Source organism: Odocoileus virginianus, chromosome 30 (assembly GCF_023699985.2).
Source record: "Odocoileus virginianus isolate 20LAN1187 ecotype Illinois chromosome 30, Ovbor_1.2, whole genome shotgun sequence".
In the NCBI taxonomy this organism is placed as follows: domain Eukaryota; kingdom Metazoa; phylum Chordata; class Mammalia; order Artiodactyla; family Cervidae; genus Odocoileus; species Odocoileus virginianus.
Genome location: NC_069703.1, coordinates 10624881 through 10650938, shown reverse-complemented (window position 1 = coordinate 10650938; position 26058 = coordinate 10624881).

Here is a 26058-nt window from a genome sequence, read left to right as displayed (position 1 = left end):
ATAATAAAGTTTTATATTTCTCTTTGTAGAATTACACATATTTTTAGGTTTATTTCTAGGTTCTTGGTGCCCTTTGAAACTATTGTGAATTTTGCCTTTTCTTTAATTACATTTTCTGTTTATTCAAAGAGTAGAAATGCAATTGACTTTTGGAAACTTGCTTATTATATCTAATAATTTGCTCATAGATCTGTTTGCTCTCTTGTGCAAACAGTTATATCATCTGAAAATAATGACAGTTCTATTCCTTTCCTTTCCATTCCCTCTTTCATTTTCTTCTCTTATTGTGCTGACTGAACCTTTAATACCATGGTGAACAGAAATAGTAAGGCTCTGGACTAGATTGTCTCATTTCTTATTTTACAGTGAATTATTCTAATCTTTTTCCACTTAGGATGATCTTTCAAAGTTATTATTTTATAGTTACTCTCAGCAGACTAAGGAATTTTTCTTTATTCCTAATTTGCTAAGCAGTTTTTACAAAATTTTTAACAGTAAAGTATATATAACATAAAATTGGTCATTTAAACTATTTTAAGGGTACGATTCAGTTACCTTAATTCTGTTCACACTGTTGTGTAATCATTACAACTATGCTTTTCCAGAATTTTTTCATCACCCACAAAAAAAACTGTAATCATGAAGCAATAACACCCCGTCCCCTTTGCTCCCAGGCCCTGGATACTTCTAGTCTACTTTGTCTCTATACATTTGTTATTCTAGATGTTTCATACGGTGGAATCACATAATATTTGTTCTTTTGTATGTAGATCTTTTCACTTATATAATGTTTTCAAGATTAATCCATGTTGCAGTATATAGCAGAATTTCATTCCGTTTACAGATGAGTAATATTCATTGAATGTGAACACACCTGTTGTTAATTCATGCATCTGTTGGTGGACCCCTGTGTGGTTTTCACCTTTTGCCTATTGTGAATCTTTATTCAGCAAGGGTTTCTTTTAAACCATGAATTTATATTGAATTTTATAAGTGCCTGTTTGCATCTACTGAAATGATTATGTGTATATATTCTTTTCTACACTGCTGGATGACATTTTAAACTGGGTGGAGCCTCAAATATTTTACTTCCTATGCACCTTTTCTCGGGATGCTACCGGAGCATATGCTCCACAAAACTGAGGGTGTAAACCAGGAGACAGGAAGACATGGGAGACAGGAAACAGAAGATTCAACAAAGGAGAGAGGAGGAGGGACCCACTGGGACCATGGTGACGGTAAGCTACCCAGGGTTGACTTGTTGAGGGCAACCTGGACCAAATTAGAAGGACCCCGGGGAGATTCATTCAATAAGGTGACACTGAGAGTCTCTCTGTTGTGTCTATATATGTGAAGGAGTGCTTGGAACTGAATTAATGACAGCAACATTAATAACAAGGAAGAAAATAAGACAACTATTAACTTCAGACAGAATAAAAAGTGTGTGCAGGGAAGGAAAAGTAATCACAAGATAGTCCATGGCTCATCTGTAAATTGCATTTACTTAGTCACAGATATAAACACTGAATGTTAATCCATCTAAAAACTGATGTGAGTCTTAGAGAACTGGGCAGCTGGAGAAGTGTGTGTGGTAGGGATGAAGGCATCTGGCAAAAAAAGAACTAAGTTCTCGTCTTCCATAGTGGGAAGGATAATCAGGAATTAGAAAAACAAACTGGGTTGGAATGATCCGCTGGAGGAGGGAGAGGCTACCCACTCCAGTATTCTTGGGCTTCCCTGGTGTCAGATGGTAAAGAATCCACCTGCAGTGCGGGAGACCTGGGTTCCATCCCTGGGTTGGGAAGATCCCTTGGAGGAAGGCATGGCCGCCCACTCCAGTATTCTTGCCTGGAAAATCCCATGGGCAGAGGAGCCTGGTGGGCTACAGTCCATGAGGTTGAAAAGAGTCGGACACAACTTGGTGACTGAACAACTGGAGCTATATGATTAGATGGGAAGATAATAGGGGGAAAGTATATATTAATCAATCTTTTTAATTTGGTTTTTGCCAAGGTTATATAGATACATAATTTAAAGAGTCAAATGGAACCATAAGACTGGTTGGTGCTGCAAGGAGCACCTCTGCCCCTTTTATCTTTTCCCCAAAGGTGACTAATTTCAGTTCTTTCTGCGAGTTCTTTTGATAGTTACATCCATATCAGTAAATAACATGTTTGTTTTTCTGGGCTGTGTTCTTAGTCACTCAGTCATGTCCGACTTTTTGCGACCCATGGACTGCAGCATATCAGTCTTCCCTGTCCCTCACCATCTCCTGGAGTTTCCTCAAGTTTATGTCCATTGAATTGGTGATGCCATCCAACCATTTCATCCTCTGTCACCCTCTCTTCTTCTGCCTTAGATCTTTCCCAGCATCAGGATCTTTTCCAATGAGTCAGCTGTTTGCATCAGGAGGCCAAAGGATAGTAGCTTCAGCTTCAGCATCAGTCCTTCCAAAGAGTATGTAGTTTTGATCTCCAGAAATACCTTAAATCCATCCTCTTCTTCCACCTCCTTTGTTTATGTGGCTCTCTTAACTTTTGTCTAACTCAAAGGAAAGCTTGAAAGGACTGTTCAAATAAGCATGTGATTGTTTAGGATCAAGGGAAAACAAAGTTTAAACTTTAATTTCTTAGAAAGAACAAGCCCATAGATAGGTACCTCCTCGACTTCCTGCCACTAAGACTGTTTCCTCACCCAAGCTCCTTCCTTTCCTGTTTCAGTAAAAAAGGTGGTTCTCCTCCCATCTAAGGACCATCCTCCACCTGCTCCATCTGTTGTGTCCTCTTCTGCCTTCCCAGGTAGTTCACTTTCTTGATTATCTCCTCTTTTTCTCCACTGGCCCCCTCACATGAGCATTTTATCAAACCTTATTCTCTCTGATTAAAAAGCCTTCAGGCCATCTCTCAGCTCCTTCAAATTACTATTTTACTCCTTTACTTATGCATTTACTAATTTATTCATTCAATTTATATTTATTGAGTGCCTACTATGTATCAGTCACTGTTTCAGGCTTGGGGTTTCAGTCCCTGCCCTCGGTGTTTCTAGCTTAGCTGGGGAGCTTATGGTCTGGTTGGGGAGATATGCCTTAAATATCTGCACAAAGAATTCATTGCACTCAGGTTCAGTGATGCAAAGGAGAAGCTCAGTATGCCATAGGATGGTGTATGATGGAACTTAGTCTCATGGGGAATTGGGGGAGCAGGTGGGGAGTCAGGAAGCCTTCACTGAGGACAGCTGAGCCTTGAAGGATGAGCAGAAGTTGGTTGTGATGGGGAGGAGGGAAGAGTGAACCCCAGCAGAGGGAACAGTGGGGATGAGAACCCTGAGTTTGAAAGGGGACCTGAAAGAAGGACCATCTATCTGGTCAAGCCCTATTGAGCAAGATGGTGCTGGCTCCAGGTCAGGTTGTGTTTGAAGTCAGAGGGTGGGCAGGGCCTCTTAGGTACGGTGAGGTCTAGGGATTTTAGCTCAGACGCTTGGAGAGGTTGTCAACACTCACTTCCTTACCGTATTCATGCCTCATCCCATCACACCTGGTTCCCACCGGTGAAAGTTTTTTTTCTAGGTCACCAATGAGTTCTGTTGCTAAATTCAATGGACTTTTTTTCATGTAACAACTATTTATGGAATACTGTTCCAGACACTGGAGATGCAGCCTCCTGGCACCAGTCGACCCTGTTGACTGATCTCTTGAGTTATTGATTTCCCTGCCTTTTATGTTTTTCTCCTATTTCTTAGTCTTTAGTCTCCTTTTCAGACTTTTCTTCTGCCCACTCTTTAAACACTGGGTTCCTAGGAGTTCTGTTCTAGGGGCGCTCTTATCTTCTTACCATACTAAACCAATTTTAGTCCCCAGATTCTCTCAGTTCTGGTCCCTTGCATGGACTGGTCCCTTTGTCTGGAACACTTTTGCTTCCCACTCCTTTACTTCACCTGTTCATCCCACTTACCCTTTAGGTTCTGTTTCACTGTAACTTCCATTTGGTTCTTAATTAGGAATTAGTTTTCCTGAGTGGATTTGTTAACTACTGTGGCACAGCAGCCTGCTCCAGTATTCATGTCTGGAGAATCCCATGAGTGGTGGAGCCTGGTGGGCTACAGTCCATGGGGTCACAGGGTTGGACAGGACTGAAGTGACAGCACACACACATATGGCTTCAAAAAGCACGTTCATTCCCCTGACTCCCATATGTGATTAGAGAGCCAGATGATTTCTCTCTTGAACCTGGTTCCCAACTACCTGGATGACAACCATACATGAATGTTCTTCTAACACCTACAGACCTATATGTGCAAAACTGAACTTATCTTCCTTCCAAACCCGCTTCTCTTCTGGAGTTCTCTATGCCATGAATTACAAGATCATTCACTTATTTGCTTGAGCCAGAGTGTCATCTTTCGTCCAACACCTTCCATCCATCCTATCACCAAGTCCCCTTGATCCAAAAATAACTGTCCACTTTTCCCCATACCCATTATCATTCATTATCTTAGCAGAGGCAATGACTGCTTATCACCCACCTGGCTTTGGAAATGGTCTCACCGCCATCATTCTCCTCTGCATATTGGTCACATTGAAGTCAAAGAAACCTTTGGAAAATGCAAAACTTCCCCTCCCCTGTTTCAAATCCTGTTCTGGCTCCTCGACACCCTGAGAATAAAAGTCAAGCTCTTTGAAGTAATTTACAAGACCCTGCAAGAGCTGTTTGCATCTTATATTTCCAGCATCCTTTCTCCTAACTCTTCTTCCCAGCATCCAGCTTAAGCTTCATTTTAGTTTCTTAAATTCTTTTACTGTTCACCACTTGTACGTGTGTTTCCTCTATCTTGTACATTTTTTATGCTATCTTATCCACTTCATTTGTTATTCCTACTTATCCTTCTTTCTTTTGCTTAGATGTTACTTATCCCAGACAGCCTTCTCTGACTTCATTACCCAAGTCTTGATGAGTGTTTCCTTCTATGAGCTCCCAAGGATCTTTTATCTCCCTTATCTTAGTAATTACTAAGTTGAATAGTGATATACTTATTTATTCCCAGCTAGGCTGTAAACTCCATCAGGACAAAGGCTGTATCTGTCTTATTCACCATAGTATCCTTGGTCCCCAAATCTGGGCTTGGCACTTGCTAAGGCTCAGCAAATAGTTGCTGATGGACTAGCTTAACGTATTACCAGTGTTCTATGGGACTTGGGGCTCCTTTGCAGGGGTGAGCTGGTGAAGAATGCTAAAAGCTTCATTTGTGGTCTTTTATTGTTTTTAAAGCCCACTGTGGCCGCTGATTGTTTTAAGCCCTGGAGAACTAGAACTAATGGACCTAGTTCATTAGCTCCAGATGTGCTCAGGCAGGACATGTGCAGATGGGGCACCACATCAAAAGAAGACGGAGATGATGCCAGCTGACAGAGGCACCAAAGGCAGGGATGCTCGGGTGACGGTAGAGAGTGGTGAGCTGCCCAGACCAGAGCTGACTCTGCTCTTCGTTAAAAATGATTCTAGCTTAACTGGGTTGGGTTTCATCCGGGACCACATTAATAGAGTCAGTGATGTTAGCAGGAAATTCCCGCATTCTTTTAGAGATGTTCTTGAAGTGTGGTCCAGGTTCCCTGGTGGTCTGCTGGGCTGGCCTCCTGCAGGGTGATTGTTAAAGTCGAGCTTTTGTTGCTGGTGTGAATTAGTGATTACTTCATGAGAGCCTCATTTGGTGGTTCAGTTAAAGCAAGACTATTCTCCTGAATTCTTTGTTTCTTTGGGGAGGGTAATCAGGAGTTGTGAGGGAAGTATCTTGTCTCATGGAAGAGCACTGCCAGAAGGGAAATTTGAGGACCACATCTCTAGGAGTGACTTGGCCAAGAAAGGAGAGAAGCCAGGAAATCATCCCACAATCTCTCTCTGTTCCCCGGCAGCCACTCTTCATGGGCTGGCTGCTGGCCTCTAATTTCTAGCTACCTGGAGTGAAAATTGTAGGAGGACATGTGGGATTACCCAGAAAGTGTGTTTTTTTCTGGAGATTGCCGCAGTGCAGCCATCTTTAGGTCGACAGGAGGTTGCTGTTGATGATAGTGGTGATGATATGGGTAAATGAGCGCTGAGGCCCCTCTGAACAATGTTCGATTTGGCTGTCCAATGGCGGAAGTGGTTGAGTTACTGTTTCTCATTCTCTCTGCTCTGGAAAGCCCATTCACTCGTTCACTCAATCGCCGGTGGTTTTTGAGCAGTTTCTGAGTGGTAGTTGAAGACTGTAAAGTAACACTGGTAAAGAAGAGAGATTTGATCCCTGACTTCATGGAGCTCACAGTCTGGTAGGGGAGGTGAATACTAAATGGAACATTAAGTGGGTGGCTATTAAACTGTGCTGCTTAATAACAAATTGTGGTGTGTGCTATAAAACAAGATAGGGTACTCTGAGAAAAGTGGGGCAAAATCATTTAGATTAAAGGATCAGGGAAGCTTTCTCTGAGGAAGGTAAAAAGGGGAGGAAAGAGTATTTCAGGTAGCAGAAATATATGCCTAGGGAAAAGCTTCAAAAGAGCTGAGAAAGATCAGTGCCCAGGGAAAAGGGAGCTAGGGAAGATGGTAACAAAGGGATATGGCCCTCGACAATCAGGAAATTTGTGCTTTAACTTAAGTACAATGGATGGCCAATGCAAAGTTTTAAACAAAAGAATAATATACTTTTATGAGATTACTTTGGCATCTTTGCAAAAGTAAATAGAGGGCAAGAGGGAAAGAAAACAAGAAATAAAAAGGAGTGAAATATTGATACATGTTGTAACATGGAGGAACCTTGAAAACATGATGCTAAATAAAGGCGCTAGACACAAAGGTCACCTACTGTGGGGCCCCGTTTATGTGAGATGTCCAGAGTGGCTGGAGACAGAAAGCAGATAAGTGGTTGCCTGGGACTGGGAGTGGGGAGGATGGGAGTGACTGCTTAATGGATATGAGGCTTCCTTTTGGAGTGATGAAAATGTTCTGGAACAGATAGTGATGATGGTTGCATTTTGAATGAAATAAATGTCACTAAATTGCACATCTTACAGTGGTTAACATGGTAACTTTTCTGTCATCAGTATTTTTACCATAAAATAAAGTAAAAAGAGAGTGAAAGCAAGGAGACCAGTTAGAAATCTATTGCTATTGCCTTTATGAGAGCAAAGCACTTGGTGGGACTGGACATGGAGAGACATGAATGGATTAAGGATAGAGCTGGATGTAGAACTGAGAGTACCTGGTGATGGATTGGTGGTGGACGGTGATGGAAAGAGAGGTTTAGAAGTTTACTCTCAAGTTTCTGGTTTGAACAAGTGGCTGGGCTGATGGAAAACACCAGGTATAGTGAGCTGTTAGGGAGAGCAGACCCAGAACTCCCACTTGCACATCTTAGCCTTTTTTTTTTAAGATTTTTTTTGAAGTGGACCATTTTAAAGGCCTTTATTGAATCTGTTATGATTTTGCTTCTGTCTTCTGTTTTTCGGCCACAAGGTATGTGGGATCTTAGCTCCCTGACCAGAAATTCAACTCACAGTCTCTGCATTGGAAAGGGAAGTCTTAACCACCAGACCTCCAGGGAAGTTCCTGGACATCTCAGGTTTTTGATGTGCCCATGCAAAAATCCCGGGGAGCTGTCAAGTCAGCAGTGGGTCTGGAAGCCCAAGGCTCAGGGAAAGGACCTGGGTTTGAGTTATGTTTTGGGGGCTGTGGACCTGTAGATGGTATTTAAAGTGGTGAGAACAAATGCAGACTGTGAGCAGGGGAAGGAAAAGGGCCAGGACTGAGCCCAAAGATGTTGGTAAATGGCAAATTGCTGACAAGATTAAAGAGGAGAGGTCAGAGGATGGTGGCAAGAAAGCCAAGCGAACAAAGATCAGGAGTGCTAAATGAGGGCAAAGAACATACTATGAGAACATCGAAACATGGGTTTCTGAGCAGAGATCAGTAATAAGGACAATAACAAGCATTTAAGGACTCGCCGTCTACCAGGCACTGGTCTAAATGCTTCACATGTGTTTTCTTGGTTAATTTTCATAAGAACTCTGTATAACATCTCCATTTACAAACTAGGAAACTGAGGCATAGAGTAGGTTAGCTTGTCCAAGATTACACATTTAGCAAGTGGTGGAGCCAGGTCTCACATCAGTTCTTGCTGACTCAAGACTCTGTACCCCTAATCGTTACCCTCACAGCCTTGACCTTTGGTTTTGACTCAAGACTCTGTTCCCCTAATCATTACCTTCACAGCCTTGACCCTTGGCCCCGATGGGTGAAGATGGATTTGCTTTAGACATACCACTGGGGCATCAGGGCTTAGAGAGGTCTCACTTACTGGTGAATAAACATGAAACAGCTTTGTTCTTCCAATAACTCCTACCAGCTGTGCTCTGTCGACCATGATCCCTCCCTTCTTGCTGGAGCAGCTGGTTCCCTTAGCAACTTCGGAGTTGGATTCCATAATTTTTCAACCAATTCTGCATATTAGAACAGTCTCTTTCTGGTTATTGGAATTCACGCTCATGCATTTTGCAATTTCGACTTCAACCTAAGATTCCCTCCAAAGCGCTTTGCCTTCCTCCAGGCACTGGTTGTGTTCTTGGCCCCAGTTCATGGTCTGCCTTCTTGTACACCCTCTCTTCCCCATGCTTTTCCCTAGAGGGTGAGAGGTGGGATGGGAGGGGAGGCTTTTCCTACATGATTGCCAGCGCAGTGCTTGCTTGCCTTCTTTCAGGAGGTCATTACATTACTGTAGTCTGTTGATCTTGGGCTTGGCTTGGAGGAGTGGAAACCCTAAAAGCCCTCAATTCTTCTGCTAGGGGCTGAGCAGTTTCTGAACTTTGCAAGCTTGACCATGTCTTTCAGACATCCCTCCAGCTGGTGGCCCGGGGCCACGTTACTCTGATGCCTTTCCAGTTTGGCCCATGCCTCTGTGGTGTCAGGGAAGCCTGCAGCCCTGTCTCTACACTCCACGATCTCATTGCTGGGCCCACAGGCAGAACTAGATCCATCTTTATTTCTTCTGGAAACTGGCACTCTCTGTCTGGTCGTTTGTCCTCAGTTCTTGCTACCTGAGCATCTTATGAAGCCGAAGGGCTAAGAAACTGACCAAACAAAATGCCAGCTTCCCTTTCCTGCAGACACCCCGAAATGTGCTGAAGGAGTCTTTAGGGGTGTTGAGAGGCCTTGACAGGGAAACCTTCTCACTTCTAAGTCACAGCCTCTCTGAGTTCCCATGCCTTCTCTTTCATCTCTTCATGATGAATTCTCGCTAGCCAGGTCTGTGGTTTTCCTCCCGAGTGCTGAAACCTTCTTTGAATCCAGCCCTGGGAACTGTGGAACTTTCTCTTTCAACAGCGATTGCTCTGTGTCTGGTGTCATTTCCGTGACCTCAGAGGTCTGGAGATCTCTGTCAGTTCCTCACATCAGCTTGGTACCAGGGACTATTTTCCTTTCAGAAAGCTGACCAGCACAGAGTCCTGGTAACAGTTTGAATGTTTAGATCTAGAACACCTGCCAAAGAGTGGAGAGAGAGAGTGAGCCTGGATATGCCCATATAGGCTGGCACAGAGGGGAGTATGGGGACCTAGCTCTGGAGGCTTTTTGGTTTTTTTTTTTACATTTTTACATTCTTTCCCTCAGGGATGGGGGGGAGCAAATGAATGAATGAATGATGTGGCCAGTCCTCAGGGTATCAAGGGCTCCTGCGGGCATGAGCTAGGGTGCAGGGCCTGGTTTCTGTAGTCACCCTGAGAAAGGCAAAGAAGGCCACATCTTCCTCAGATACAGTTCTGCAGCTGTACACCCAAGGTGCTTGCCCCAACAGAAGCTTATTGGATCCTCACAGAACACTGGGAGGGAGGCAGGGCATTTCACAAGCATGGAAGGTCAGATGGTGACGTGATTACCAGTGGTCACCTGGGAAATGAATGGCACAGAATTCTGACTCCATGTCTGACACCGTTGGCTGCCTTTCTGGGGAAGTGAAGAGGTGCGAGAGGTAAGGCTGGCCAGGAAAAAGCAGCATATATGTATGTGAGATGGTTATGGGCATACCTGGTGTGTGTGTGTGTGTATGTGTGTGTGCTGTTTCACACACGTGCTTCTCTAGGCATTGCAGTAACGAGACCTCACGCTGCAGTCACCAGGGCCCCTGATAAATAGAGTAACTTAGCGGCTACCCTCGAAATGTCAGCAAGGTGGCTAAAAGCACTCACCAGAGTACGAGTTTAGTTTTTGGCTTCAAGCCTGACTAGTTGTGTGATGCAGAATAAGTTACTTCACCTCTCTGAGTCTCTGCATTGTTGACATGGTATCATCCTCTTAAAGTCCTTTTAAGTGAAAATTAAATGAGCTCATGTAAGTGCTAATAAATGCATTGTATTTAATAAAATAAGAGGTGCTGGACTTCCCTGGTGGTCCAGTGGTAAAGCATCCACCTGCCAATGCAGGGGACATAGGTTAGATCCCTGGTCCGGGAAGAATCTATATACTATGGGGCAACTGAGCCTGTGAGCTGCAGCTGCTGACTCCCAGGCCTCTGGAGCCCGTGCTCTGCAACGAGAGGCCACCACAATGAGAGGTCCACGTACTCTAACTAGAGAACCTCCTGCCTGCTGCAGCTAGAGGAACCCCACGTGCAGTAACGAAGACCCAGTGCAGCCAAAAATAGATAAATTTTTAAAAATTTTAGAAAACAAGTGCTGTTATTATTATTCTTAATAGTAGCATGGATAGTAATATTATTTCCATGCAAGGTGACGTTTTCAAGAATCAAACTGGTATTATTTTTAAAATCTTCTTTTAAATTTTCTCTGCAGAGTTGCTAGGGAAGCTACAGAAATACAAGACAGAATCTGACCTCTATTTGCAAAGAAAAATTATATGTGTAAAATGCTAAGCTATGGAAGAGCCCCAAACAGTTGATCAGTAGTAGGCTTTTTAAGGACCCATGTTCTGTTTTTGATAAAATATTAATTAAAAAAAACTTTCCTGGGAATCTTATATCAAGATGACAAAGATTACAGATGTTAAGATCATAGAAGCCAGACTGAAATCCAGCCACCCTGGAAATGACTCTGAGACGGTCCCAAACTGCAACTTTTCAGTGTGAAGTGGGCAAAGACATGAGCCTGCTTTGTTCTGTGGTTTACACCAGGAAACTAACACAGTATCCTTAAGCGCTCTTGTATTTGTAGCCTTTCCCGTTACCCCAGTCCCCTATTATATTTAGGGCAGAGATTGAACTGCTCTAACTATCCCATTCTGCCATTGAAGTCAAGCTTATGTGTATGGTGTAATGAAATGGAAAGTTTGCAACAGATACTGTATGTCAAAATTGTACCAAGTCCAGCCATATAATCATGAAGATTTGCTGAAACCATAAAGGGCTTCAAAAGTTTGCTATCATTCAAAATTTTTTTCAAGAGACACCATCTGTGTAGTGGGATACTTAAATTGAAGTTAATTGTTCGAACTTTAGCACGTTCTTTCTCTTTTCAGATAGGTTAAAAATCATTTCTAGGAATCATGATAAAATTTTTCTTTCCTAAGCTCAGCATGTTTAACATCCTGTTTCTAAATTATGCTTTCTACCACTGTAGTGGGTGTCAACACCCATACCTACTTTGTTATGAGCATCTTACAATTCCTTAGGGAGACCGCAGTATATGTCAGTCCATGTTTCAGATGTTTCCCCATTGCCCACCTAGAGAGGAGCATAACAGGTCAGATTAACCAGAGTCTGGTCTCCATGCCACTGTGATTGACTGAGTGATGGGCAAGTGTCCCAAGCAGGCCATTGAGAAGCTGTCTGGGAGCCTTGTCTATAAGTATTGAGAAAGATGCTCTTTCCACTGGAGTGGGTGAAGTGGTAGACTGTAAGACTATAAGTGGCTGGTAGTCATGTAGATGATGCAGAGAGCAAGATCAACACAGAAAAGCAGAACTGGGATAAATCCAATTTTATATCTCTATCTTTCACTTTCGTATATCCATCTATTGAAATTCCCGATGTCATGGTGGGAGCACTTGAATCTAGCCATGCCAGAAGGTATACATTCTCTTGGGTATAGAGCTAGGATTGTAGATAGGAGATTTCTGGGCTATGTGGCAACTCTCTCTGTTTAGTAACTTTTTGAAAAGTTGTCACACTTCTTTTCCGAAGTGGCTGCATCATTTTACATTCCCACCAACAATACACTGAAGGTTCCATTTCTCGACATTCTCACTGACGCTTATTGTTGGTCTTTTTGATTGTAGTCATTATGGAAAGTGTTTTCATGCTTTTTTTAAAATTTGTATTTTGTCTTGGGGTATAACCAATTAACAAACAATATTTTGATAGTTCTGGGTGTACAACAAAGGGATCCAGCCATACATATATATGTATCCATTCTCCCCCAAACTCCCCTCTCCCATCCAGGCTGCCACATGACATAGAGCAGAGTTCCAGGTGCTATACAATAGGTCCTGTCGATACATGCTGCTATATTGAAAATGGATAACCTTTGATTTTCATGTTTGTGTTAACCATTAGTATATATATTATATAATCTATCTATCTTTCTGTCTATCTATATGTACGTATATTTATCTTCTTTGGAGAACTGTCTCTTGAGATTTTTTGCCTATTTTAAAAATTGGGCTTTTTATTGATTTGTAAGTGTGCCTTTTTAAAAAAAGATTTTTAAGGACAAGTCCTTTACTAGACATATTCTTTAACTATATTTCAACCATTCTGTTGATTTTTCTTTTCACTTTCTTGATAGAACTATTTGTAGTATGAATTTTTTAGCTTTGATTTTTAAAATCTACTTTCTGTTTTCCTTTTGTTGCTGTGCTTTTGGTATGATATCTAAGAAACCACTGCCCAATCTAAGTTCATGAGGAGTTATTCCTATTTTTCCCAATAGTTTTAGTTCTTACATATAGGTTTATGATCTGTTTTGAGTTTCTTATTATATATGATGTAAAGAGGGTTTCCCAGGTGGCACTAATGGTAAAGAAACTGCCTACCAATGCAGGAGACATCAGACACATGGTTTAGATCCCTGGGTTTGGCAGATTCCTTGGAGAAGGGCATGGAAACCCTCTCCAGTATCATTGCTTGGAGAATCCCATGGACAGAGGAGCCTGGCAGGCTATAGTTCAAAGGGTTGCCAAGAGTCAGCTACCACGGAAGCAACTTAGCAAGCACATGATGTAAAGAAGGGAGTCAAGTTCATTCCTTTTCCTGTGGATATCCAGTTGTCCCAGCAACATTTGTTGAAAAGACGTTTCTATCTCCTTTTCATAGTCTTAGTACCCCTGTTGAAAATCAATTGGCTATAAATGTAAGGCTTGTTTATCAATTCTCAAATCTATTCTGTTGATCTGTATGTCTATTCTTATGTCAATATCATAGTCATGATTGTTGTTGCTCAGTCCTGTCCCCATGGACTGCAGCACACCAGGCTTCCCTGTTCTGGGAAGTTTACTTCAACTTCCCAGAGTTTGCTCTGGAGTTTGCTCCAACTCATGTCCATGATTACTGTAGCTTTATAGTAAGTGTGAAATTGGTACGAGTTGAGTCCTCTAACTTTGTTCTTTGTTTTAAAGGTCGCTTTGGCTATTCTGAGTTCGTATGAATTTTAGCCAAAATTCTACCAATTGTTCTATTCTTTATCATACCCTTACTTCTTACTTTAGGTGTAGTTTTCTCTTTCTTCCCAGGTTCTAGAGATAGAAATACAGGCTATTGATTGAGCTTTTTCTTCTTTTATAACGTTGGCATTTATAGTTATAAATTTATCTCTAAGCACTGCTTTAGCTGCATCCCATAAGTTTTGGAATGTTATGTTTTCATTTTCACTCATTTAAAAGTATTTCCTTATTTCTCATGATTTCTTCTTTGACTAATTGATTATTTAACAGTATATATTTAATTAGCACATATTCATAAATGTTCCCAAATTTCCTTATATTATTGGTTTCTAATTTAATTCCATTTTGTTTGGAAAGCAATTTGTATCATTGTAATCCCCTTAAATTTATTGAAATTTGATTTATGGGCCAACATATATTCTATCCTGGAGAATATTCCCTGTGTACTAGAGAATGCATATTCTTCTGTGATTGGTTGCAGTGCTATTTAGATGTCTTTAGTTCTAGTTGGTTTATAGTGTTGCTGAAGTCTTGTATATCCTTGTCAATCTTCTCTCTAGTTTTTATATCTATTACTGAAATTGGGGTGTTGAATATTCCAACCATTATTGTTGAATGATTGTTCTCCCTCCAATTCTGTTAACTGTTGCTTCTGTATTTTGAGGCACTGTTGTTAGGTACATATAGGTTTATAAATACCATATCTTGCTGATGAATTGATAATCATCATATAAATTTTACCCTTTTATGTTATAAAATATACCTATTATAAAGTGTATGTTTAATCTTATAATCCAGGGACATTATTTGTTTTAATGTCTATTTTGTTTGATACTAATATAGCCACTCCAGTTCTTTCATTGCTGCTGGCATGATGTATCTACTGTATTTCCATTCTTTTACTTTCAACATATTTATATATTTGAATCTAATGTGTATTTCCTGTGGACACTATATGGTTGACTCTTGTTTCTTATCCAGTCTGACTCTCTCTGCCTTTTGATCAGATTGTATTGTCTATTCATATTTAGTATTTCTATTGATATGTTTGGATTTATGCCATTTGCTTTTTTCTTTCTTTAGGTCTCATAAATTTTTGTTCCCTTGTTTCTCCTTTGCTACCTTCTTTTGTATTAAATGAATCTTTTCTAGTGAACATTTTAATTCCTTTAATGATTTTTAACCATATTTCTGAAATTATTTTCCTAGTGGTTGTTTTAGGACTTTCTCTCTCTATATATATATATACACACACACACACACACTCTATTATATGAAGATTTAGAAGATTTTCTTAAATGACTGAGTCTTCATTTGATGTGCATCCTTAGGAAGATCTTCAGGGACTTTAAATGGCTGTTCTTTTATAATTTTTAGTAGTTAAATAGTATTAACTTGGGGAAAGGGTATTTGGGACTCCTCACATGCCCATTCCATAAAATCTACTGTATTACTTTTAATCTGTTTCACACAGCAACATCCAATCTGGGAACATCTTGGGTGCAGTTTAAACTAATTTCTGTCTAGAAAACAAATAGCAGAAAAGGTAAGTCATTTACTGTTCCTTACAGCAGAATCTCTTTTTATCTTGTGCCAAATACTTCAAACAAACAACAAAAAAAACCATTTAGAACCACAGCCAAAATGACTTGGTGATCCATTGATCTGATGACTTCTTTATGATCACAGCTCTCCAGTGTTACCTGTTCTTACATTCACAGGCACACTTAGTTCTGCTTTGATCTTTGAAATTCATTCTGGAGATCATTATGTCTTCTCCTTGCTCCGTGAGTGTTGAGAGGTCCTTTTTCCAATTGAATTAGAGTTTAGATCTATGACAAAATTCACATGTAAGGAACAATTAGTGAAAAATTAAGAATAAAAGTAGGCAATACTATGCTGAAGTGCAGTAGAAGTTAGACAGGGGAAATGTTAGTATAGGTTGGAGCATCTGGTTGAGGGTCCAGAGGGACTCAAGCCAGGCCTTGAAGGATAAGCAATGAGAGGGAAAGAAAAAAATCTCAACCTGAAGGACCACAGATTCCTTTCTTACCTAAGGAAGTTAGTTTCCAATTAACATCTATTATTGACTTGATTGAACAGAAAGTAATGGTGACCTGTTCTTATAGCAACTGTCTCAAAGGCAGACCAACAACATTAACATTAGTTTATTGTCAGAAATGCAACTTTTTTTCCCCCCAGGAACAAACATGCAGATTTTCAGAGCTTACCTCAGACTTATTAAATCAGAATTTTTGGGGCTGGCCTGAGAGTATGTGTTTCATCAAGTATACCAGGTGCTTCTTTTGCATGCTAAGTTCTGACAGCACTGTTCTCAAGTGTTTTTTTCTTTTAATCATTCTTGGCACCCAGGGTATATTTGGAATGAAATATCCAAGGCCAGCAACAAGAGCTTCTAAGCATGGACCAAGGCTGGGTAGGTACAGATTTCCAATTAGCAGATCATGTAAATGAAAAACTGTGTGACTGCACCCAGGCCAGCAGAGTGGTTAAACAAATAAGTAGAAGGATGCCTGGCTCTCATCTGCCCCAGCTGCCTCACATTTTTCAACCTCAGGCACTGGGCAGCAGAAGCGGGGGTGGGGCTGGCTCCCTGGCATGAGGCAGTGTGGCTATTCGGGGAGAGGGAGTTGTTCACTTAAAGTGCCCCTATGAAAACAGCTCCCTATTATCACAGTTGTTACTCAGAACTTGTTCTCCCAACAGCAAGGCAGAACCATAATGAGGCTCCCAGTCATCTTGTCAACCTCATTTCATACTTCCCTTCTATGCATTTCATTAACATTAGCTTAGGGAATATTTTCCTGATTCGTTGAACCTCCAAACCCACAAATCATTGAGTCTTTGCTCCTACTCTAGACAGGATCTGGAGAGTATGATGAGAACCATTCACATATTCTTAAAATAGTATTCGTTTCTCAATCATCTCTTTTTGCACAGTAATGCTAAGAGGGGCTTAAAGGGGAGGGTCTCCAGGGATCATCAAAGTCCCTAAGAAAATAGGCTGCCAGATGGATGGGCTGGACTTTCCAAAGCCCAGCAGTTTGGTTTCCAATGGTGGTTGGATTCAGCTGCCAAGAACCCAAATTAGGGAGGTTTTGTTGACAGCTCATAAGAGGACACTCTGAAAGACTGATTGAATGCTGTTGCCAACCCTAGATAATAAATAGACATATATACAACCCAGAGAAAACGCCTGTGCAAGTATATATGTGTAAATGTATACATGCTGCTGTATGTTACCAAAATATGTGTGTTTCTCACAGTCTTTGCCATGGATGAAATCATCAAAACCAGCTGGTCCATGTAGTTCTTCATTGAAAGGAATAGGGGGTGGAGCTGGCAGTGAAGGGGGCTCAGCAGACACACTCCAGCATCAGGCTGACTTATCACTTCTCTGGAAACAGTTAACATGCTTGGCTCAAGCCACCCGTCATGTGGATGTGATGTGCCTCTGAGCAGTTCTGTAGATGACAGGTATTTACTTCACCCCTAAATCTGAGGGGCAAAGGGTCACATTACAGGGGAAGCCAGTTTGCTTCTGAGCCAGTTCATTTGCATTTCTCATTAATCCAGGCTAGACCCTTTTTCAAGTCTCCATCATAATTTATTCACAACAGTTCAAACATTTGACTTTGTTTTGGTTGAGTTTACTCTAATGTGGTTTCTGCATAGCTCTCTCTTTTATGGTAATCAAGTGTTCTGCCAACATTTCTCCTGCTATGTGTACCAGCTAAGGAAACCAGATGCTTAGGGTTGGTCTTTTTGACGTATCTGAGTGTTGTTTTTGTTTAGAATTTCAGAGGTTTGGCGAAAAGAGCACTGTTTTATAAATCTGACCCTTGATGCACTCCATTTCCCAACCTACTAAATAGTTTTGGCTACTGCTCATATGTGATTTAAAATGGCTCCCCATCACCATGTGGATTAGCATGTGGACAGACAAGCTCATTTCATTCATTTTGTTTGATTTGCTTAATTTTCCTGTTCATCACTTATTCCATTTTATGGGGTAAAAAGGATGGGCAGAGGAGATGAACAGCTGACTCAGAGCCACACCCTGCATTGTCTCTCCACCAACCCCAGACCTGAGTGGGATTGTTCTTTGATGTGTGGTGTGTTTTCTTTTCCCCTCTCGCACCATCAGTGTGGGGAGGAAGCAGGCCAGCTCTCGTGGGAGTGTTGGCTTATAATGCAGACTGGAAGTGTTTCAGAAAAGTAACTTGGCATTGAATCAAGCTAATAAGTGGAACTGTTTGTCAGTATAGATTGGAGGAAGACTTTCTAGGGCCTCAAGAGTTTGTGGGAAAGAGAAGAGGAGAGGGCTGAGGTGAACTGTGTCAGGGGGAGCTTTGTAAAATATAGGGCTTGGAGTCAACTTACTGGGAACAATACTTTACAAATGCAGAGATATTAAAGGAACCAACCTGAGAACAGTAGCCGTCTCTAACCCCAGTGGTACCCTCTTGCTTGGTTAATAGGATACTCTGGTCTGATTGGCTCCATACCGATGACAGGAGGGAAAACTAGAAATCAATGGCCTGACTTAGTAACTGAAGGAAACCAAAGAGGATTGAGTGATCCCCCAGGAGGGGGCACAGAGTCCTTGAAAGCATATAGAGGAAAGCTGTGCTTGTGGTGACATGTGGTGGGTCATAATGACTGAGCTGTGGAAAACAAAGAGGGCAAAGAGCTAGACTCATGCTAAAGAAGATCAGTGGGATAAGGGGTCCTCCCTCTAAGGGTCTTCAGTGTTGGTCCTGAAATCTGGAAACGGAGACTCCAAAAGATATAGCGTGAGGAAGTATAAAGGGCAAAGGGAATCAAAGTTTCAAAACAAGAATAGGGAGCAGCTGTTAAGGTCTTAAATTTAGTTTAAGGCTACAAATGTACGCCATAAACTTAGTGTATGCGTAAGGCTGAAGCTTCAATACTTTGGCCGCTTGATGTGAAGAGCCAATTCATTGGAAAGGACCCCTGATGCTGGGAAAGATTGAAGGCTGGAAGAGAAGGAGGCAACAGAGAATGAGATGGTTGGATGGCATCACTGACTCAATGGACATGAGTTTGTGCAAACTCCAGGGGGTAGTGAAAGACAGGGAAGATTGGGGTGCTACAGTCCATGGGTCGCAAAGAGTCAGACACGACTTAGTGCATGAACAGCAACTAGTGTAAATGAATCCAAAGGAAAAGCACCAGACATTGGTTTTTCAAGAACAATAGCTATAGCCACACACACATAAACTTAAAAGAAAGATGAATTTGAATCTCTAGGGAAGAGTGTTTAGACTGGGGTCTTGGCATTTGTTCCAGATGTTCAAAAAGACTACATTCCTCTATTGTATGCTTCTGCTTTTGTGAAGCCCACTGACAAAGGGGTGGTCCATTTGAAATAAGCCCCACACTGTTGTTATAAAGAAAAAATACTTATTAATCTCCAACTACACACCAAGCATTGTGGGGAAGCTGGAAGGAGAGTGGGGAAGACTAAGCTCTTCCCTTCTAGAAATGGGCTTGTGAAGAGATAAGGTTGAAGCATAGTGATTTTTGGCAGAACCATAAGAGAGGGTTGGAAATAAAAATTAGCAAATTCATGAAAAATGATTCCTTTTTATTAAAGGCCAAATAGGACATGATATCTCAACTATAGGCTTTAAATCCAGAAATTATGGACTGAGTTTGGATCTTATTATAATAGCACACTTTTGAAAATCCATGCACATTTTTTTTTTAACTTAGGGGTTCTAATGAATTTAACAACGAGAAAACTATCTTGCTTGAGGAGAGATGATTAATTTTGACAGTAGCCATATCAACAGGATCTGGATTAATGAGTTTTCCAACAATCATGCATGTTTATTATAAGTAGCCAGAGATAGACATACAGATGAGTGAATGGATTGAAGATGTTAAATATGTCATTTTCAGAGTTTTCCAGGATTTGGCTCAATGAGAAGAAACAGATAAAATGTATTTCAACTACTCTGTCATTTAATTTTGTTGCTTTTTGCTTGCATGTTTATTTTTTGAACATTCTGCTATTGATTCCCTTCACTACTAATTTTTAAGATGCTGTGTACCAACCTGTGGAAGGACCGGAGCAACAGCAGAGATTAAAAATTTTTTAAAATTTATTTTCTTTTTGACTGTGCTGGGTCTTTGTAGCTGTGGATGGGCTTGTTTCTAGCCGTAGTAAGCCAGGGCTACTCTCTAGTTTCCACGCATGGGCTTCTTAGGTTGCTTCTCTTATTGCTGAGCATGGGCTCTAGACGTGCAGGTTTCAGTAGCTATGGCACGCAGGCTTAGTTGATCCGTGGCATGTGGGATCTTCCCAGACCAGGGATTGAACCCATGTCTCCTATATTGGCAGGTGGATTCTTTACCACTGAAACACCAGGGAAGCTCAAGAGCAGAGATTTTTACAAGAGGCAAAGAGCATCACAGTGACTCTCGCAAGAGGGGAATACAGGTCTCCAATCTAAGGGATTTGAAGTGGATGATGGATCCCTGGAAATGTGGAGGTTTGTAAGAAATCTTTTAAATGATTTCAAGAGCTCAGACAGGATGTGATAAGGAGAAAATAAAAATTCAGATAGTGCTGAAATTTTGAGAGAGGCTGAATAATGATTTTAAATGTCTAAAGTGTAAGGAGCCTAGGGTCTTGGAATTATGATAGTACTGCCAAAGAGACCAGGTGAAAAGATGATCTTTTTCTTTGCTTGGTTTCATCTGAGAGCAGAATATTTATGCTAGGCTGCAGTGATAGAGTGATTGGGAAGTTGGCAGATGCATGAACGCACCTGAGATCAAGCCAGGCCCACATCACAAAACCATGCAGAGAACTCATACACTCACAAGTAATAAACGTTGGCTAGTATTTTAGGCGGCTAAGTTTTTTTAAAAGCAACTTTATTTATATTTTTCTGTACTGGGTCTCTGTTGCTTTGCATAGGCTCTCTCTCTACTTGCTGTGAGCGGGGGCTACTCTTCCTTTGCACGGACGTCTCCCTGTGGTGTCTTCTTGCTCCTGTTGTGGAGCGCGGGCTCTGGGTGCGTGAGGGTCAGTAGTTGCATCCCACAGGCTTGGTAGTTGCTGCTGGTGGCCGGCAGAGCTCTGGCTCGGAGGTTGTGGTGTACACAAGCTTAGTTGCTCCAAGGCATGTGGAATCTTCCAGGACCAGGGATCGAACCTGTGTCCCCTGCATTGGCAGGTGGATCCTCACCCACCGTGCCACCAGGGAAGCCCTAGACCACTAACTTTTATGATGCTTTGTTAGGCATTATTATTGTGACCATAGATAAGCAACATGTGTATCTTCAACAGAATTCATACAGATCTGAAGGAGATAAAGAACAGGAGCTGGAGATTATATAGAAACGTGATAGAAAATCTACATGATTAGATGAGCCACTTATTGCAAAGAATTAGAAGGGATGATCATTGGACAGGAAGAGAAATAATTGCCAAGGAGTCATCAGAAAGGTTGGAGGTGATTTATTACATGGAAGCACATCTGAAGTCTAGACATCAACTCTCACAGCACCAGAAAAAGTGGTGAGAAGAACACAGCTTTGCAGAAAAATTTGTACCTGGGGGATCTACTAAGTTTAACACAAAGAAAAAACATAGAGTATGGACAGAAACCAGCTTATGAGGTGTTAAAAGAGGAAAGAAGATGAGGCAAGTCAAGGTCAACAAGATTTCTTATGCATTCTAGGGAAAAGTTGTGGTAGAGGCTCTAATGGATGGTGGAATGGAGGAAAGTCTTCTGGAGGGGACGGACAGATGGATTCTTAAACAGAGGGGACAGACGAGACAGAAAGAGCAATGTGTAGGAGAGGACGAGGTGGTACCAGGGCTATTAACAGCTACTCCATAATGGTAACTCTATGAAGTCAACATTGACCTGAGGCCCTTCAGCATTTGTAGATATTCATTAATTCCATGAAACTCCTCTGTGAGATTCAGTTACATGTTCAAAGTTGGGAGCAACCCAAGAGCCAAAAATAACATGGCTATCATATTGTTTTACTCATGTTACAGATGAGTAACTTTAGATATTAAGTAGTTGAATAACTTGGCCAAAGTCAAACAGGAAGCCTGCCACTGAGCTGTTGAAAGACCCCAGTTCTTCAAATAAACTTCTAGTCCACTAGCTTTTCACTGAATGAGCTAGTTAGAAGTCAGATTAAGTTCATTTATTTATGGATCCATTGACTTAAGGAAGAAAAGAAGTTATTTCTTATGGGAGGTCCTAAATATCCGAATTTCCTTACATCTGAGGTGGTGTTTACTTTTCCGTCTTTTTATTTTATTTTTCACTCTTTACACAGCCTTCACCTTTTACATAGGCATTTTTGGCTTCTTTCTGGGTTTTAAGATAGTACATGTGGAGTGTGAGTCATAATAGGCAGTTTTTTTCCTGATCCACACTGACTTTTATAGGCAACACAAAACCAAAAATTCAGGGCTTTATTAGGTCCTAGAGTCTCAGATTCTTAACTTTTTGCAGCAATCCCTTTGAACTGCTAGTGAGTGTAGGAGGTGAAAATATGATCACCATCTTTGGGAAAAACATTTAGGTTAATTCACTGCTGAAAGGCTTCCATTTCTCCCCCAAAATCATCTCTCAACTTTGCCCATTTCCCTTTTCCTTGGTTGACCCAAGGAAAGCATCCACCTCCCAGAGTTTTTGACCTCTAGGTTGTCTCTAGAAGGAGAGTTTTATACCTTAAAAGTACAGTCTGCTAATCAACCAGTCTGACACATAGAAAGGTAGCATTTTTTTTTCTATTTTTACTAGAGATTAAGAAAACTAATGAATATTAATGACCATATGTACTCACCTATGAAATGACATTGCATAGGAGATGCACTCTAGTTTCCAAGGCAAATAGGAAAAGTGAGAAATTGAGGAGAGTCAGACAGCAGAAAGGAGAGAGATGATGGACACAAGGAAAGAAAAGTGGACAGAAGTGTGATAAGAAGGGGAATGCAACTAGGAAAGAGAGAGGAATTGAAGACTGTAGAAAGTATATGGAGCAGAGAGGAATGTAGGACATGGAAAAGGTATATTGATTTTCATATTGTGAAACACTGAAAGAGTTACATTTCATAAGGGAGTGGGTGTTATTTATTTAACATTGCATGCGTGCTAAGTCGCTTCAGTGGTGTCTGACTCTTTTCTACCCTATGAACCACAACCTGCCAGCCTCCTCTGTTCATGGAATTCTCCAGGCAAGGATACTGGAATGGGTTTCTATGCCCTCCTCCAGCGATCTTCCCGACCCAGGGATCAAACTCGATTCTTACATCTCCTGCATTGGCAGGTGTGTTCTTTACCACTGAGCCACCAGGGAAGCCCTTATTTAACATTTAGCAAAAACTTGATCTCAAAGGCTTGAAATGTACTGTGAAGGTATTAATTCAGTCAATCCTTTCCTGCCACTGTGAAACAGCTCTGCCAACGTCTTTTCCTCTGAGGGAAAGTGAGGCAGAGAAAAGTGTGCCTCACCCTAGGACATGGGTGGAGCAGGCATGAGCCCTGGCAACCAAAGTGGTGCCAATTTGACGTTTCCGATCAGTCCTGCCCCAGAGGGAAGGCTGCTTGAGTTGGGCATTTTCATAAAAATTCATGGCATGTTATTTTCAGTTGCAATGGTTTTATGTATTTTAATTAGTGTCTTAACATAGTATATTTGAACCCCAGAGGGCATAATTGAAAGAAACAACATACAAAACCCCAAAATACACAGAATGAGTGGATGAAAATTAATGACAACCCTGGGAGTTCTTGGCTTCCCAGCTTGGGCTAACCACTGGGCACTGCTGCCTTTCCCAAGCTCCCCCTCCATGATCATCTGACCCCCCCAACAATCTTCTGACCCCTCCACAATTTTCTGACTCCCCAACAATCTTTTGACCCCCTCAACGATCTTTTTTTTTTTTAATAAATAAAAAAGTTACTTATTTGTTTATTTTTGGTTGTGCCGGGTCTTCGTTGCTGCATGCAGGCTTTCTCTAGTTGCAGAGAGCCGAGACTACTCTCTGGTTAATGGTGAGCAGGTTTCTCTCTGCGGCTTCTCTTCTTGAGGAGTACTGTCTCTAGAACGTGTGGGCTTCTGTAGTTGTGGCACGTGGGCTCAGCTGTTCCGAGGCACATGGAATCCTCTGGGACCAGGTATCAAACCTATGTCCCTTGCACTGGCAAGCAGATTCTTACCCGCTCCCCCACCAGGGAAGCCCCCGCTGCCCCACAATCTTCTGACTTCCTCCTCTTCCTTCTTTGGCCCCCAGCTGCCTGGCCTTTCCTGCTGAATCTGGTTGCTTACAAAGTTACTTTGCATTCTATCTCTTTTCTGTTTTCTCTGGGGCCCTTTCAAAGCTCCCCCCCACAGCCAAAGTTGTGCTGCTGGTGTCTTTGTGGCAGCCTCTGCAGGTCCAAGTCTGCCTCCTCTCCCACCCCTACAATCTGCTGTTCTTTTCCTTCCTCATTTCCAGTCCTGAGTCTGCTTCTTCCCCACCATGCCTCTGTGGCCTCGCCTCTCTTTTAAGCCCAGGTTGGAATCTTTTCATCATGCTGCCTCAGTCTGAAAAGATGCCTATTTTTTTTTCTGCTCCTAAACTTAGATTTATGGCCCTTGTCAGGCCTTCCTGCCTTGGCCTCTGACAGCCCCTGCCTTTCCTAACATCAGATTCATTGCTGTTCCTAAGGTCCTTTAAGATTTTAATGCTAAGTCTATAAATTTCGTTTCCTTTCTGCTTTAACCTTTCTTTAGACCTTCCCATTGTCTGATGGGATGTCCCGCAGGCGTTGATTTGCAGCTCTGTTCCCGCGCTCTAGGGTGAACTGGAGGAGGAGGGGTTGGTTGGAGCGGATGGAGGGGGATATGGGGAAAGTAACTGATGAATTTAGATTTCCATCAGCTCCAACAATTCTTCGTGGTTTGATAGGGGTTGACATTTTCCTTCAAAGCTGTGATTTGCTGAGGACTTGCAGTGGCTTTTCATTAAAACAGTATCTGAGAGTTAAAAAAAATAGGGCTTGGCTGAACAGATATCCAACCTACCTTAATAAATGCATCTGAGCTTACATTTTTTTTTTCTATCCTATGTGGCAGCCAGGGATGCTCTTCCATCTCTAACACACATGGGCATTGCTTAAATCACTCTGATTTCTCTCCTAGGCAGTCTTGTGCCAAAGAAACTTTTCTCACCTTACGATAATAAAGCCCCTAGTTGAGAGAGGTGGAAATGGCAACTAGCTTGAAATTTCAGGGGGGACAACTGGGTCGTGATCAAAAAAAGAAGAAACTTGCCGGCTCGGGGAAGCATGATGAATTCTTTGGAGTATGATTTTTGAATTTGTTTTGTTTTTCATCAGCCTTGGAGGTGTTAACAGCATCCTCAGCCTAACTTTTTCTTTACTTCCTTCAGGTCAGCTGTTAGGAACAGGAAGGTTGGGGAAACGAGTGGGAGATAAAGAGAAGAAAGACTTTTGTGTCCAAATCACTTTGATTACATTGCTCATTCAAGCTTCAGTTTATTTGGGGTGACAGTAAAAGTCTAGGGAGCAAGCCACTAATGGAACTGTGATATCTGTAACATGTACGGAAGTCTCGCTTCCCCAGGGCTGACTTGAGTGAAGTCAAGGCTTTTGTCATTGGATGGTATTTGCCTCTGAGATCTCGGTCAGTTTTCTGGTTTGAATTCTAGGCATTGGAATCTTGAGGGTCATTGGTGTCGCACATGCTTTTTCTTCAAGTTCTGGTGCAATTTTTCATTTCTTTGAACTGATTTTGTTCACAGCTATTGTGGCCCCTCCTAGGTTTGTGGACAAACCTAGACAGTGTGTTGAAAAGCAGAGACATTACTCTGCCTACAAAGGTCCGTACAGTCAAGGCTATGGTCTTCCAAGTGGTCACATACGGATGTGAGAGCTGGACTGTAGAGAAGGCAGAAAGCCGAAGAATTGATGCTTTCAAGCTATGGTGCTGGAGAAGACTCCTGAAAGTCCCTTAGACAGCAAGGCGATCAAACCAGTTAGTCTTAAAGAAAATCAACCCTGAATATTCATTGGAAGGACTGATGCTGAAGCTGAAGCTCCAGTATTTTGGTCACCTGATGCAAATAGCTGACTCATTGGAAAAGTTTCCCTGCTGCTGGGAAAGACTGAGGGCAGAAGGAGAAGAGGGCATCAGAGGATGAGATGGCTGGATGGCATCACTGATGCAATGGACATGAACTTGGGCAAACTCCGGAAGGCCTCCCTGCCTGTCCATGGGGTCACAAATGGTTGGACACGAGTGGGCAACTGAACAACAGCAGCACTGTGGGCCCTGCCTTCTCTTGCTGCTCAGCATCTTCAGACTTGGTGCCAGGCTTTCCTCTGTTTCCCCAGCC